General features: G+C 41.5%; 1 pseudogene; it reads left to right on the top strand.

The window, feature by feature from the left end:
- The first annotated feature begins 1,851 nt into the window (after nucleotides 1–1,851).
- On the top strand, nucleotides 1,852–2,662 carry Gm15223 (annotated as a pseudogene).
- Nucleotides 2,663–14,780: the final 12,118 nt, after the last annotated feature.

Below are 14,780 nucleotides of genomic sequence, written 5' to 3' on the forward strand. Positions count from 1 at the left end.
ATTCGCTTGCCCTGTTTCCTTCCTGAAACTTGCCTTTCACCTGCAAGATTCACCCAACCCACACCCTAGGGGCGGGCCCACCTCTGCTTCCCAGCGCACCTGAGCAGCAGCGCAGCCTCAGCTGCCGCCAGGATCTAGAGCAGCTGGCTGGCTCCCCTAAAGCCTCCGGAAGCCACGGGGCCCAGACTGGGGGCCCTCTGTGACGTCTCCAGGCCCTTAAGGGGTGGCAATGCTGTCACAAGGACGTCTGTGAGGTCAGGAAACTTCCATTGCCTTACATGATAGGGGTTTCCCCATTAGGCCTTGGAAGAAAGATTGAAGACTGGATGGCTGAATTTAGAGAGCTCCTGGGTTCTCGAATAAATAAAGGACTGTTTGGCCTGCTTTGGGGACCCTTTTCATGACAGACTTTACTTGGCTATAAGTCAACAAGTTTAGAAGCAGTTCTTTGAAAACTATTTCTCCCTAAACCACATATATAAACACTAGCTTTCCTTTTTTCTTTTTAGTTTTTTGAGCCAGAGTCTTGTGTTGCCCAGATTAGCTTTTAATCCACTATGTAGCCAAAATGACCTTGAACTTCTGATCCTCCTGCCACCGACTCCTGAGTGCTGCGATGACAGCCTTGTGATGTTGTGGCTGCTTTGTGCGATGCTGAGGATGGAACCCAGGGTCCATGTGCACGCCACAAAAGCACTCTAGCACCTGAGCTACTTCCCCAGCCCTAGAAACACCACGAGTAAGAAATGAGACCAAAATAAAACCTCTGACTCTTAAAGCCTCTCCTCAAAGGTGACATTTATCATTTTCACCCACGTGTCACTCACCAAAGCAAGTCACACAATAGTATAATCTCCTAAACCGAGGGGTTCTACAAATCACAAGGTAAGCATTACCTGAGTAATGTGGAAATGTTCCACTGGGGCAATCATCAAAGATATGTAATATAATATAATATAACAAAGATTGTGATTCAGTCCATCACTTTATTCATTCCATAACAAAATAAAATTAATGTACCTCGGATAAATTCTTTCCCTGGAGATTAGGTTTGAACCACCACCACCAGAAACATTCAGTCCTGTTCATTAAAGTTACATGGAATGAACATCAGGCATGGAAGTGTGTGCATGCCTTGACCCAGCACCCTGGGAGACGGAGGCAGTCAGATCTCTGTGAGTTTGAGACCAGCCTTGTTGACGCAGTGAGTTCTAGGCCAGCCAGAGCTACATAGTGAGATCCTACCTCAAAAACAAAACAATGAAACAATCCCCCCACACACAAAGGCTCATATGAAGGGCTTCTATAATGTGGTGTGGGCTAGGTAGAATCCAAAGACATAAATTTATATTAAAATTCTACTGAAGAGCCAGGCATAGTGGTGGACTCCTTTAATCCTAGCACCAGGGTTTGTGGATCTGTGAGTTCAAGGGCAGTGTGGTTTATGTAGTGAGTTACAGGATAGCCAGAACAACATAGTGAGACCTTATCTTGGGGGGGAAATGTTAGGTAAACTACCTGCCATGCTCAGAGTTAAACCTCAGAGCACTGAAGTATACAAACCTAAGACCTGCCCAGGCATCTTGATAGGTAATTTTTAAAAAAAATCATGTCTAGGAGTTCCATGACAGCCAAGGCTACACAGAAAAACCTGTCTCAAAAAAACAACAACAACAAAAGAATACAGAGACCTCATACAAATTCTTAACAAAACAGTGCCTTTTCCTTGTTGCCCTGTAGACAGATATGTACTAGAAGGATTGTAGCATCTGTTGGGCCTCCCATTTTCTCAGTCTGGCTTTTACCTCATGTAGATATATCCTGTGGAAGTTGTAGGCTGCCACACTGGATTTGCTGAAAGAGCTTAAGAATATTCCTATGACCCTGGAATTGCTATAATCCACGAGAATTGGAATGTCTGTCATTGCTCTTCGCAAGCAGAGTACAGATGAAGAAGTCACATTTCTAGCCAAATCTCTCATCAAATCCTGGAGAAAATTATTAGATGGACCGTCAACTGATAAAGACCCAGAAGAAAGAAAAAAGAACCTACAATTTCATCACAGAATAGCCCTGAAGCTAGAGAAGAAAGTAGTTCCAGCAGCAATGTAAGCAGCAGAAAGGATGAGACAAATGCTCGAGATACTTATGTTTCATCTTTTCCTCGGGCACCAAGCACTTCTGATTCTGTGTGATTAAAGTGTAGGGAGATGCTTGCTACAGCTCTCCAGACAAGAGATAATTATGTTGCTATTGGAGCTGATGAAGAAGAAGTGGGATCTCAGATTGAGGAAGCTATATATCAAGGAATAAGGAATACAGACATGAAATACAAAAACGGAGTATGAAGTAGGATATCAAATCTTAAAGATGCAAAGAATCCAAATTTAAGGAAAAATGTGCTGTGTGGGAATGTTCCTCCTAACCTATTTGCTAGAATGACAGCAGAGGAAATGGCTAGTAATGAGCTCAAAGAGATGAGGAAAAACCTGACCAAAGAAGCCATCAAGGAAGCATCAGATGGCCAAGACTGCTGGGACCCAGACTGACTTGTTCACTTGTGGCAAATGTAAAAAGAACTGCACTTGCAGGCCCAAACGTGTAGTGCTGATGAACATTTATTGTGTGTAATGAATGTGGAAATCAGTGGAAGCTCTGTTGAGTTTGGAAGAATTGGCAAGGTATCTGGACCATTAAGAAATACTAATTTTGTAATTAGCTTTAAAATTAAGACAGGCAACTCGTTTCCCTGCAAGTGAAATTTGTAAAGAACATACATCTCATGGGTTGGTCTTTGCTGTTCACCTGAGAGTCTTTCTTAAATGCCTTCTGTGGTCTCAGATCAGCTGGAGACCATAAAATAATGATATAACGTGTTGCTTTGTTTTTCTTTTTTATAAGTTGAGGTTGCATTTTATTAAATATTAACTTTTTATAGTCTAGAACCCCAAAATTCTGTCGATCTGCTAATGCATAAAGATAAGCTGCTTTTCTCATTGGCACGCACCTAAACTTGTCAAAGGAAGAGAAAAGGCAGAATATAAATTTTATAGTTACCAAATATAGTGTGTATCCCAGTAGTGCATGGCCAGCTTATCAATGCTGTGCACACAATTTGAACTAGCATATTACTTTACTCTTAATTACTGTGCTCACAAAGCCTCAGATCCTTAGATCTCTTGCATCTGAGACTAACCACAGTGATCATGTCTTGTATTTCTCATCCATGTATATTAGCTATTTTAATAGATTTTACTTTGAAAAATGAAAAAAATCACGTCTACAGATAATGTAAAGTGGTGATAAAATAAATGATAAACTGAAGTGCAGGCAATGGGCTAAGTGTGAAATCCCCAATTTTATGAACTCGTGTGAGAAACATATATTAGAAGTAATTCCATAATTTAATTATGTGAGAAACATATATTAGAAGTACGTTTCGCCACATATTAAATACAATAACGTTATACCATATGGTATCTACATACAGCATGACATTAGGAAGAGATGTTGAAAGTAGGAAACACTGATCCAACTTACTAAGAATTCCTAATTTTAGTCTTTTCTAAATATGATAGTTTTAGCGAACACGTTCTTGCCAAATATACATATACATATATATATATATATACATATGTATATATATATATATATATATGAAAATAACCTTACTTCCATTTTCTTAAAGATAAGACTATCTTGCTTTTAAAATATCAGCTTCTGCATGTGGTGAGTCAAAAATCATAAAGGTTTATCTTTTGGTTTGTCTTTTTATTTTTAGACAGGGCCTCATTGTATAACCCTGGCTGGCCTGGAACTCACTATGTAGACTGGTCTCAAACTCACAGTTTGAGTATGTCCAACTGTGTCTGAGTCCCCACAACACCCTTCCAAAAGTCATTTTGACACAAAAATTTGAAAGGGTATAACTGTAACAAGCTGAAGTTAAAATATGCAAATTCGCCAGGCGTGGTGGTGCATGCCTTTAATCCCAGCACTCAGGAGGCAGAGGCAGGTGGATTTTCTGAGTTTGAGGCCAGCCTGGTCTACAGAGTGAGTTCCAGGATAGCCAGGGCTACACAGAGAACCCTGTCTCGAAAAAAAAAATATATATATGCAAATTCACCTAAGGTGCCCTTGTTCTAAGGGTCAATATAAATTCCTTTGCTTAGTAAAATATAGTTTACATTTTGTGTTTTAAAAATAAACAGTCCTGTAAAAAACCAGGCCTAAAGGATTGTATGTCTCATGACTCCATTTTGTGTGGTGTGTGTGAAATGTTTAGGTTAGGCAAATGAGAGCCAATGTAAACCAAGTAGTGGTGGCATAAACCTTTAGTCTCTGCTACCAGACTTCTTGGAACATTAAAAGACTCCATAGTCTTTTCTGGTAACTGATAATTTTATGTACACACTAAAACCCACTGAATTATAATTTAAAAAATTGTTCGTGAACATTAAAAAAAAACCCATAACTTGACTCATGGTGTTTCTAGGGCTGGGGAAGTAGCTCAGGTGCTAGAGTGCTTTTGTGGCGTGCACATGGACCCTGGGTTCCATCCTCAGCATCGCACAAAGCAGCCACAACATCACAAGGCTGTCATCGCAGCACTCAGGAGTCGGTGGCAGGAGAATCAGAACTTCAAGGTCATTTTGGCTACATAGTGGATTAAAGACTAATCTGGGCAACACAAGACGCTGGTACCACAGGCCTGCACAGCCATGCCTGGCTCTGGAATTTTAGTTTATGCTGTCTTTCATTTATTTCTGTGAGAGTGCTAATGAATACTTAGAATGTAACTAACTATGTTAGGAGGGGAAAGATTGGCTCAGAAAACTAAAAAGGAAAAGGAAAGCTAGTGTTTATATATGTGATTTAGGGAGAAATAGTTTTTCAAGAACTGCTTCTAAACTTGTTGACTTATAGCCAAGTAAAGTCTGTCATGAATACTAATAGATAACTAAGTCGCAAGGCCCTCCCACACATTCAAAAAAAAAAAAAAATCACCAATTTCAGTGTGGTAACTTCTTTCAACAATATTCCTCATTAAATATTTTGCAGGGGCTTTTGGCAAGAAAAACAACAAACAAATAGATTTTTTTTGGTTGGTGTTGTTTTTTCAGGGTTTTGTTTTTGTTTGTTTATTTGGTTGTTTGTTTTTCGAATCAGGGTTTCTCAGTGAAACCATGAGTGTCCTGGAACTCACTCACTCTGTAGACCAGGCTGGCCCCAAACTCACAAAAATCCACCTGCCTCCTGAGACAGGGTCTGAGTATATCAGGCAGGCCTTGAATTTGTAAATGAGGCTGGCCATTAACTTCTGAACCTCCACCTGCTAAAAGCTGCTATCACAGGCCTGCACAGTCATGCCTGGCTCTGGAATTTTTGTTTTTGCTGTCCTTCATTTGTTTCTGCGAGAGTGCTAATGAATACTTAGAAGGTAACTAATTATATTAGGAGGGGAAAGATTGGGTTGGAGAGATGGCTCAGTGGTTAAGAGCACTGACTGCTTTTCCACAAGTCCTGAGTTCGATTCCTGGCAACCATATGGTGGCTCACAATCATCAGTAATGGGATCCGGATGTTCTCTTCTGGTGTGTCTGAAGACAGCTACAGTGTACTCATATAAAGTAAATAAATAAATAAATAAATAAATAAATAAATAAATAAATAAATCTTTTTAAAAAAAGAAGGGGGAAGATTAGAAAACAATTGCAAATTAGTTTCATGTTGCTTTGGACATATGTGACCCAAGGCTATAATATGTGTACTTACTCAAAGCTTCTACATGGAGAAGAAAAGCTAAGCGCTCTCTGTTTTCCAATTCTCCATTCTTCCAAATTGTTTTACCTGTGCAATGACTCACTCTAATGTCTTATTAATCCCTTATATAAATTTGTATGTGTACTAATATGCTCCTGTTACTTCATGTTTTCTCGGGTACATCCAATCTTCACTTCTTTTGTTTGTTTGTTTGTTTGTTTGTTTGTTTTGTTTTTGTTTTTGTTTTTCGAGACAGCGTTATCTCTGTGTAGCCCTGGCTGTCCTGGAACTCACTCTGTAGACCAGGCTGGCCTTGAACTCAGAAATCCGCTTGCCTCTGCCTCCCAAGTGCTGGGATTAAAGGCATGCGCCACCACTGCCCGGCCAACCCTCACTTCTAGTATATGAGGTTTTCTGTATATGAGGAACTTGCCTAGGATCTGGGAATAAACTGGGGAGCCAAAAAGACAAATTCCAATTTAGTGAAAGAGACAGGGAATCATCAGTATAAACGATGAAGGCATTACATTTAAATGGCAAATAATCTCTTTGAAACAAATCAGAAAAGGTAGTAGGTAACATAGGTCATGGCCAGGGAAGGCAAAGGGTGACAACTGAATCAAGGTTTGTGAGAAATAAGTCATTAGGGCTCGAGGGTGGGGTTGGGTTGGAGTTGGAGTTGGGAGTCGGGTAAGAGAATTCCTAGGCAAAGCAACAGTTCATAGTAGACACAGTGGTGTGCCTGGCACAAAGAAAAGCAAGGAGGCAATGGTTTAAATATGATTGGCCCAGGGAATGGTTCTAGTCCTCTGCAAGGTATGCTAGTGCTAGAATTAGTTAGGAGCTAGGAGGTAACAAATAAGTCAGGGACAGATTAGTGAAGCTTTGAAGGCCACTGTAAGAATTTTGACTTTCTCTTGGAGACAGGAGCCAACATAGAATTTGAGCAGAGGAGTGACACGTTCTCATTTGCATATGTCCCATGATCATTTTGGCTGTTGTTATAACATGGTTATAACAGACCTTAGCACAACTGACTCCATGATGGAAGTACCATTCAGGCTATAAAACAGCATATACACAGCACCACTCACCAAAAAATGCAAAGAAAGACCTAGTCTATCAAAGCCCATAGTTCTGGTAAAGTTTCAAAATGTGCTTACCTTTTTTTTTTTTTTTTTTTTTTTTTTTTTTTTTTTTTTTTTTTTTTTTTTTTGCAGGGGTTGGGGGAGTGCTTCTATAGTTCCACTTCAGGCTGTTCTTGCTAACTCAAGTATGCCAACCCAGAAGGTGGGTTTAGTGCTTGAACACTTGCCCTGAGAAAGGCCCAGGCTTTAGCTGGGATCCTGAACATTCAGTGTAGTTGCCAGCTTGCTAACAAAGATGTTCTATTGGCTTAAAACCATGTCCAAGCAGTCGTCTCTGGTGGATATTCCACAACAGTCGTGTTTGAAACATACTTAGGGGACAACACAGTATGTGTCTAACCGTCTCTTAGCAGATCACTTTGACTAGTCATCTAGGTGACAATGACCTCGATGAGGATGGTGGTGGAGAAGATAATATACAGTCAGAATCTAGATAGTTTTGGTGTTGGAAACCAAGGGCCTTGTGGATACTAAACATGTACTGTATCAGTGAGCTTTACTATTCTTCACACACACACACACACACACACACACACACACACACACACACACGAACTGCGAATGGCACCTGGTTTCTGGTTGAGGTAGGTGGGGAACCCCAGTGACCCCACAGGGGATAATCCTGCAAGGAATGGTAGGCATTTTGCACGCTCCTGGACACCAGGCTCCTGACACAAGGCCATAGCTCTCCATAATTCTGTGGCCATTAGTCATGTAAGGGCAATGCCCCAAGCCCCTCCACAGGTAGAAAATGTGACCTCAGGTCACTTAGCCTCAAGACAGATCTCCATTTTAATGAGGTACCTAAAAGTCTGAAGGGCTTAGCAATAGACTTCCCTTCCCAGACACTCCTCCCTGCAAAAAGTATTTAACCTCGGGCTGCCCTGAGAAAGTGGGGTACAGTTTCACTCATCACAACTCTCCGCCATGACAATAAATGCCTTAAAACCATGGACTGTCTCTTTTCATCGGGATCTGCCATGGGGAGCAATGAAACAGGCCTTCATCTAAAGAGCTAAGCTCTTGCACAGATGCATATATAAATACAAACATATGTGTGTCTTTGTTTGTTTGAGACAACATGTCATATAGCCTAGTGTCATGGTTTAAATATGATTGGCCCAGGGAATGGCACTATTTGGAGATGTGGCCTTTTTGGAGTAGGTGTGTCACTGTGGGTGCAGGCTTTAAAACCCTCACCCTAGCTGCCTGGAAGTCAGTATTCTGCTAGCAGCCTTCAGATGAAGATGGAGAGTCTTCTGCTCCCTCTCACCATGCCTGTCTGGATGCTGCCATGTTCCTGACCTGATGATAATGGACTGAACCTCTGAACCTGTAAGCCAGCCTCAATTAAATGTTGTTCTTATAAGACTTGCCTTGATCATGGTATCTGTTTACCAGCAGTAAAACCCTAAGACACCTAGACTAGCCTCAAACTTACTATGTAACCAAGGATGACCTCTTGCCCCTCCCCCTCCCTCCAAAGTGCTGAGAGTCTGGGCATGTCATACCACACCCAACGCCTTTAAAATAAAACAAAACAAAAATCCAAGATTTATTTGTATTATTTTAAATTATATGTAGTGGTGTGTGTGTGTGTGTGTGTGTGTGTGTGTGTGTGTGTGTGCGCGCGCGCGCATGAGTATGTGCACATGAATGAGCATGCCCTTGGAGGCTAGAGGCATCTGATGCTCTGGAGCTAGATGATTGTGAGCCAACCAAACTTGAGTCTTGTAGAAGAGCAGCAAGTGGTTTTTGTTGTTGTTTTTCGTCTTGTCTTGTCTTGTCTTGTCTTGTCTTGTCTTGTCTTGTCTTGTCTTGTCTTGTCTTGCCTTGCCTTGCCTTGCCTTGCCTTGCCTTGCCTTGCCTTGCCTTGCCTTGCCTTGCCTTGCCTTGCCTTGTCTTGTCTTGAGATTGGGTCTCATTGTGTTGCTTTGGCTGTCCTAGAATTCATGCTGTACACCAAGCTGGCCTCAAACTTAGACAGAGATCCACTCACTGAGATTAAAGGCATGCCCCACTGTGCCTGGCTTCAGGCTAAGCCATCTCTTGGGCTTTGTGATATACAATTGGAGTATAACCAATAAACAGAATTTGCTTACTGATTAGCAAACTGACATGAAAGAAAGCAAGGAGTCAATGTGGATTCCTTACTGGGGTTTTCAGTTCAAGTAATATAAACCAGGAAGGGGAGAATCTGGTGTTGGAGAGAAGACTGGAAGCTTGATTTTAAACATGGTAAGATGCTTCGTAGATACTAGTGTAGAGTTGTCAAGCAGGCTTTTAGAGTTGAGGGCCTGGGATTCAGAGCAGGGATGGGAGCCTGGGAAAGGGAGGTTAAGTCCTAAATTCTAAAAGCCATTGGATTAGATAAGATCACCAAAGGATGGGTAGACACAGAAGAGATCAGAGGCATGAAATGTGGGCCATTCCACTGTTAAAAGGTCAGGCAAGCAAAGAAGTATTGGCTGAGATAGAGTGACTCCTGGAGGGGAAGAACAGGCCAAGTGCAACTTGCTTCAGTCATGAGAAAACTTGTTCCACAAAAGGAAGTGAAAAGTGGGGATACTGTTCAGGCCCACATCTCTCCACTCAGGAGGCTGAGGCAGGGGCATTCACGTGAGTCTGAGGCTGCACGGGATGTTCCAGGTCAGCCTGGGCTGATGAACCAGAGACCCTGTACCAACACACACACACACACACACACACACACACACACACACACACACACACACACATTATCAAATGCTGCTGATTAGTTTCAAGGCTAAGAATTATCCCTTGAATACAAGGTTGTGGAGGATGAAAGCTATTGGTGACTTAGACATATGGAAAGAATGTTGTCAGCTAAGAACTTCCATCCAGAAAGGTGGACCACTTCTTTGTCTGTTGCTGTGAACAGGCAGCCTCTCACTAAGTGAACACACACAGGCATGGCAAGCACTCAGTAGGTCTGGGATGGAGCCTGGATCTCTCTACTTTTCAGGTGACTCCAGGGACCCCAGTCTGAGGGTCTCATTGTGGCTGGCTGCACATCTGCAGTGTTAGGTGTCAAGGTTCTTCATAAAATATAGATCTAACCAGAAACATAGCATACCAATGGATTGAGTTGTTTCTAAGGATTTTCCAGGTGTTTATTACTGATGGGCTTAACCTGTAGCTTGAAAAGCAGGAAAGATGCCTGTCATGGTGGTGCATGCCTTCAATCCCAGCATTTGGGGAGGGGGTAGAGACAAGCGGATCTCTGTGAGTTCAATGCCAGCCTGGTCCACATAGCGAGTTCTAGGAGAGCCAGAGCTATTGTACTAGGGACACACTGTCTGGAAAGAGGTAGTGGGGTGGGGGGGTGGGTATTGAATCCCCTGGTAGGCCTGTGAAACTCTGTGCAGGCAAGGAAGTCTTCTGTGCAGAAACTCAATGCCAGGCTCCAGGGAACTGATCTGGCAGCTTCAGAGGTGCTAGGAAACTCGCCATTTACCAGGCAGGGGTCTAGCTCTGGTGGCCCCTCATAGCCTTCTTGGAGGAAGATTGAAATTATTTCTCTACCCTATGTATAAATAATTGAGGCACTAAAGGCTACGGGATACCCAATTCCCAATTCCCTCCAGTTCCCTCTCTCGGTTAATGAGATTTTTGTTGTTGTTGTTGTTAACAGCTTTACTGAAATACAGTTTACTCGTTTAAAGTCGACAAGTGAATTGTGACTAACCCTATTCATACAAGTGTGTGCCCATAACCACAATCTATTTTTTTTTCAGTTTTTGAGCTATTTTTTAAAAAAGATTTATTTATATTATTTATATGAGGACATCATAATTATCTTCAGACACACCAGAAGAGGGCATCAGATCCCATTACAGATGGTTGTGAGCCACCATGTGGTTGCTGGGAATTGAACTCAGGACCTCTGGAAGAGCAGTCAGTGCTCTTAACCACTAAGCTATCTCTCCAGCCCAGTTTTTGAGCTAATTAAATTTATTCATCTTTAAGGAAAAAAAAACAAAAAATATTCATCTTTAGTGCTAGGGATTGAATCATGAGCATGCAAATCACAATACCTAAAAACACAAAATTGTATAAATTAATGGTGTACCTCGTAATGCTTCCAAACAGGTAATTACATGATGTACTCAACCTAAAAGTATGGATTTTTTTAAACGTAACTTTTTGTAAGCAAAAGCATTCTAAATCCTGTCTTGGAACTGAAAGTTTTTGAAAGTTTATTAATGCATTTGTTGTGTGTATGTATGTGCTCCACAGCAGTGTGGAGACATCAGAGGACAGCTTGCTGGATCCATTCTTTCTTTTTCTTTCTCTTTCTTTCTTTCTTTCTTTCTTTCTTTCTTTCTTTCTTTCTTTCTTTCTTTCTTTCTTTTAAAAAGATTTATTTATCTATCTTATGTATTTGAGTACACTACACTGTAGCTGTACAGATGGTTATGAGCCTTCAGATCTCATTACCAGTGGTTGTGAGCCACCAGGTGGTTGCTGGGATTTGAACTCAGGACCTTCGGAAGAACAGTCAGGGCTCTTACCCCCTGAGCCATCTTGGCTGCCCTGGTTCTTTCTTCTTTCTTTCTATAGGCTTCAGGATCAAACCCATGGCAATGGACTTGCTATCAAGCACTTTTACCCGATGAACCATTTCACTGGCACTTACCATACTGCCAACTCACCAACTTGATAGCTGTTGGAAGTGGGTGTTTTGTTTTGTTTTGTTTTGTTTTGTTTTGCTCATATTGAGGATTGAACCTAGGATGTCACACATGATAACTGCTCCTCAGCTATACCTTTTTAGCTTTCGTTTTAGTTTCGTTTTGTTTTGTTATGTTTTTTGAAAAAGAACTTGTGGCTTGAATTTGCTATGAGCCTGAGGATGACCTTGGACTTCAGATCCTTTTCCTTCCACCTTCTAAATGGTGGCATTACAGGTGGGTGGCACCATGCCAGGTTGAGGTGATGCTGAGGACTGAACGCACAGCCTCCTGTAGGCTAAGAAGCATACTACCAACAGAACTACACCCCCAGCCTCCTCGTGACTTTGGTTTCCTTTCTTTCTTTCTTTTTTTCTTCAAGAAAGGGTTTCTCTGTATAACAACCCTGGCTATCCTGCAACTCACTATATAGACCAGGCTGGCCTGGACTGCACAGACATTCAACTGCCTTTGCCTCCTCAGTGCTGGGATTAAAGGCGTGTGGACACCAGGCTACAGCAGTTTTATTACTTCTGAAAAGTCCTGTGTCCTTTAACTACTCATTTAAAAACATGCTCAGTAAAGTTAAATAGGAACGTTCTGCTCAACCGTTTGTGAGATTTCACAACGGTGTGAGCAAAAAGTCCATCAACTGAATGGAAACAAAACTGTAGAAAAAGAAACCTCCTGCCTGACAAAACACTAAAGCTAAGAAAAAACAATAGCCCACTGGCCTCATAAATACCAAGACAGAGTCCACTTAAATCGTGGGGCCCTTTGCTGTTAGACATGGGTGATAGACACTCCAGCTTCTTCCACTGAGCTATGCATGAGTTGAGCTGTCAGATAAGTTATGTGCAATGCAGTTTGGTTAAGTGCCATGTTGCGCTCATATTGTGGCCAAGGAAGGAAAATTGAAACTCTTTGTAGCTTTGGGTCTTCTAGGATGTAAGGGAGTGGATTTCAACCAGTAAACCCATTATGGATCAAACGACCCTTTCACAGGGGTGGCCTAAGACCATCAGAAAGCACGGTTATGATTCATTAACAGTTATGAAGTAGCAATGAAAATAATTTTATGGTTGGGGGTCACCAGAAAATGAGGAACTGTATTAAAGGGTCACAGCATTGGGAAGCTTGAAAACCACTGGTTTAAGGAGAGGCACAGTAGGTGGAGATGACTCAGGGCCTCATAGGTACTCCTGGAAACTTCTTCAATTTTTTTCAATCTCCAAGGGTAAATTTGGTGAATTATGATGCTATTTGGCATCTTTTATAAGCAGCTGCAACTGAGTTTACATCATTTCAGAAGTGATCATATTCTGAAAAACTGGTTTCTAAATGGATATTATTTTTTTAAGATTTTATTTATTGTTACATGTAACTACACTGTAGCTGTCTTCAGACACACCAGAAGAGGGCATCATATCTCATTACGGATGGTTGTGAGCCACCATGTGGTTGCTGGGATTTGAACTTAGGATTTTTGGAAGAGCAGTCAGTGCTCTTAACCGTTGAGTCATTTCTCTAGCCTCAATGGATAGTATTTTAATTGGCTTCTTTTTCTGTAACGTTTCTATGCCTATTTTAGATTTTTAGAGATGTGTCATGAGTAGGGCTAGGGATGTGGTTGAGTCAGTAGAGCATTTGCCCAGAATGCACAAAACCCTGGTTCAATCTCCAGTGCCCAATAAAATCAAGCACAATGGTACATGCCTATAATCCTAGCACTAAGGAAAGTAGAAACAGGAGGATTATGAGTTCAAGGTCATCTTGGGTTATGGCTTCATAGTAAGTGGTGGGTTCAAACCGAGCCTGATTTACATGAAATGCTATCTGAAAAACTGGTAACTACCTGGAACTGATTTTTATATTCATGTTTCATTTTCATTTTTTCCCAAGATAGGGTTTCTCTGTGTAGCCCTGGCTGTCCTAGAACTTGCTCTGTAGACAAAGTTGGCCTCCACCTCAAGAGATCCGCTTGCCTCTGTTCCAAATGCTGGGATTAAAGGCATATGCCACCATTGCCTAGCTCAGCTCATTTTGAATTTTAAAGAAAGCAAGAACATACATCCACAAAAAAAAAATCATATCAGAACTCCGAGGCCAGCCTCAGCTACCTTGTGTGCATATGTTTACATCTTAATTTTTAAGTCCTTTTATTTTAAAATATATTTCTAAATATCAGATGACCACATGATGTCACAAAAAGGACTCAAGAAGGATCCTGTGTATCAGAAGTTGGCACCTGGCAAAGCAAAATGTGCAATCCTTCCAACAGAAAATTTGTGACAGCATGTAATAATTTGACAACCCAACTTAAAATATGTCCTTGGTTCACACATCTGATTGTGGCAATCTTCTGAAACTAAGAAGTTACTTTTTACAATCTAGGTGCTTACAATAACTACCTCTGAAAGAGAGAAAATTATTTTGGCAAAATAGTTTGCATTTATTGGGTGCTACAAAAAAACCTAACAACAACAACAACAACAAAGCAATCTGGCCTAAAAGAGGAAGGCCCAGCCCAGCCAAGGCAATGTAGTACTGCCAGCCACAGGCTTCCTGCCTGGCACTTAGAATTGCTATCAGGGAATGAAAGAAGCCTCTCATCACAGGAACTAACCTAACCGGGGAAGAGACAGAGCCACGATTGTACTCAAGCCTTCACTTTAAAAAGTTGTACGAACAAAGGAGGAAACCTTCCCACATTCAGCTATTAAAATGGATTTCCCACCCTATGCCGTTACCATGGAGACTGGGGTACAGGCTATATGTATTTAGTGCTCACATTCTGCACTGTTATTTATCTGATGATTGGCCACAGGGAGGAAATTTTGGATTGGGCATATTCTATGAAACAGACATTTGCAAAACTGCAAAGGGGTCCATTAACCATCAGGATGCAGCCAAAGTATATTTTTCCTTTTTTTATTTCTCTCTCTCTCTCTCTCTCTCTCTCTCTCTCTCGAGACAGGATTTCTCTGTGTAGCCCTGGCTGTCCTGGAACTCATTCTGTAGACCAGGCTGGCCTCGAACTCAGAAATCCGCCTGCCTCTGCCTCCTGAGTGCTGGGATTAAAGGCATGCACCACCACCGCCTGGCTTATTTTTTTCTATACTTTAATTTGACCATTGTTAATGGTCACTTATTTGGTGTTCCTGCATCCATCCTT

This window comes from Mus musculus, chromosome X (assembly GCF_000001635.26).
Source record: "Mus musculus strain C57BL/6J chromosome X, GRCm38.p6 C57BL/6J".
NCBI lineage: Eukaryota > Metazoa > Chordata > Mammalia > Rodentia > Muridae > Mus > Mus musculus.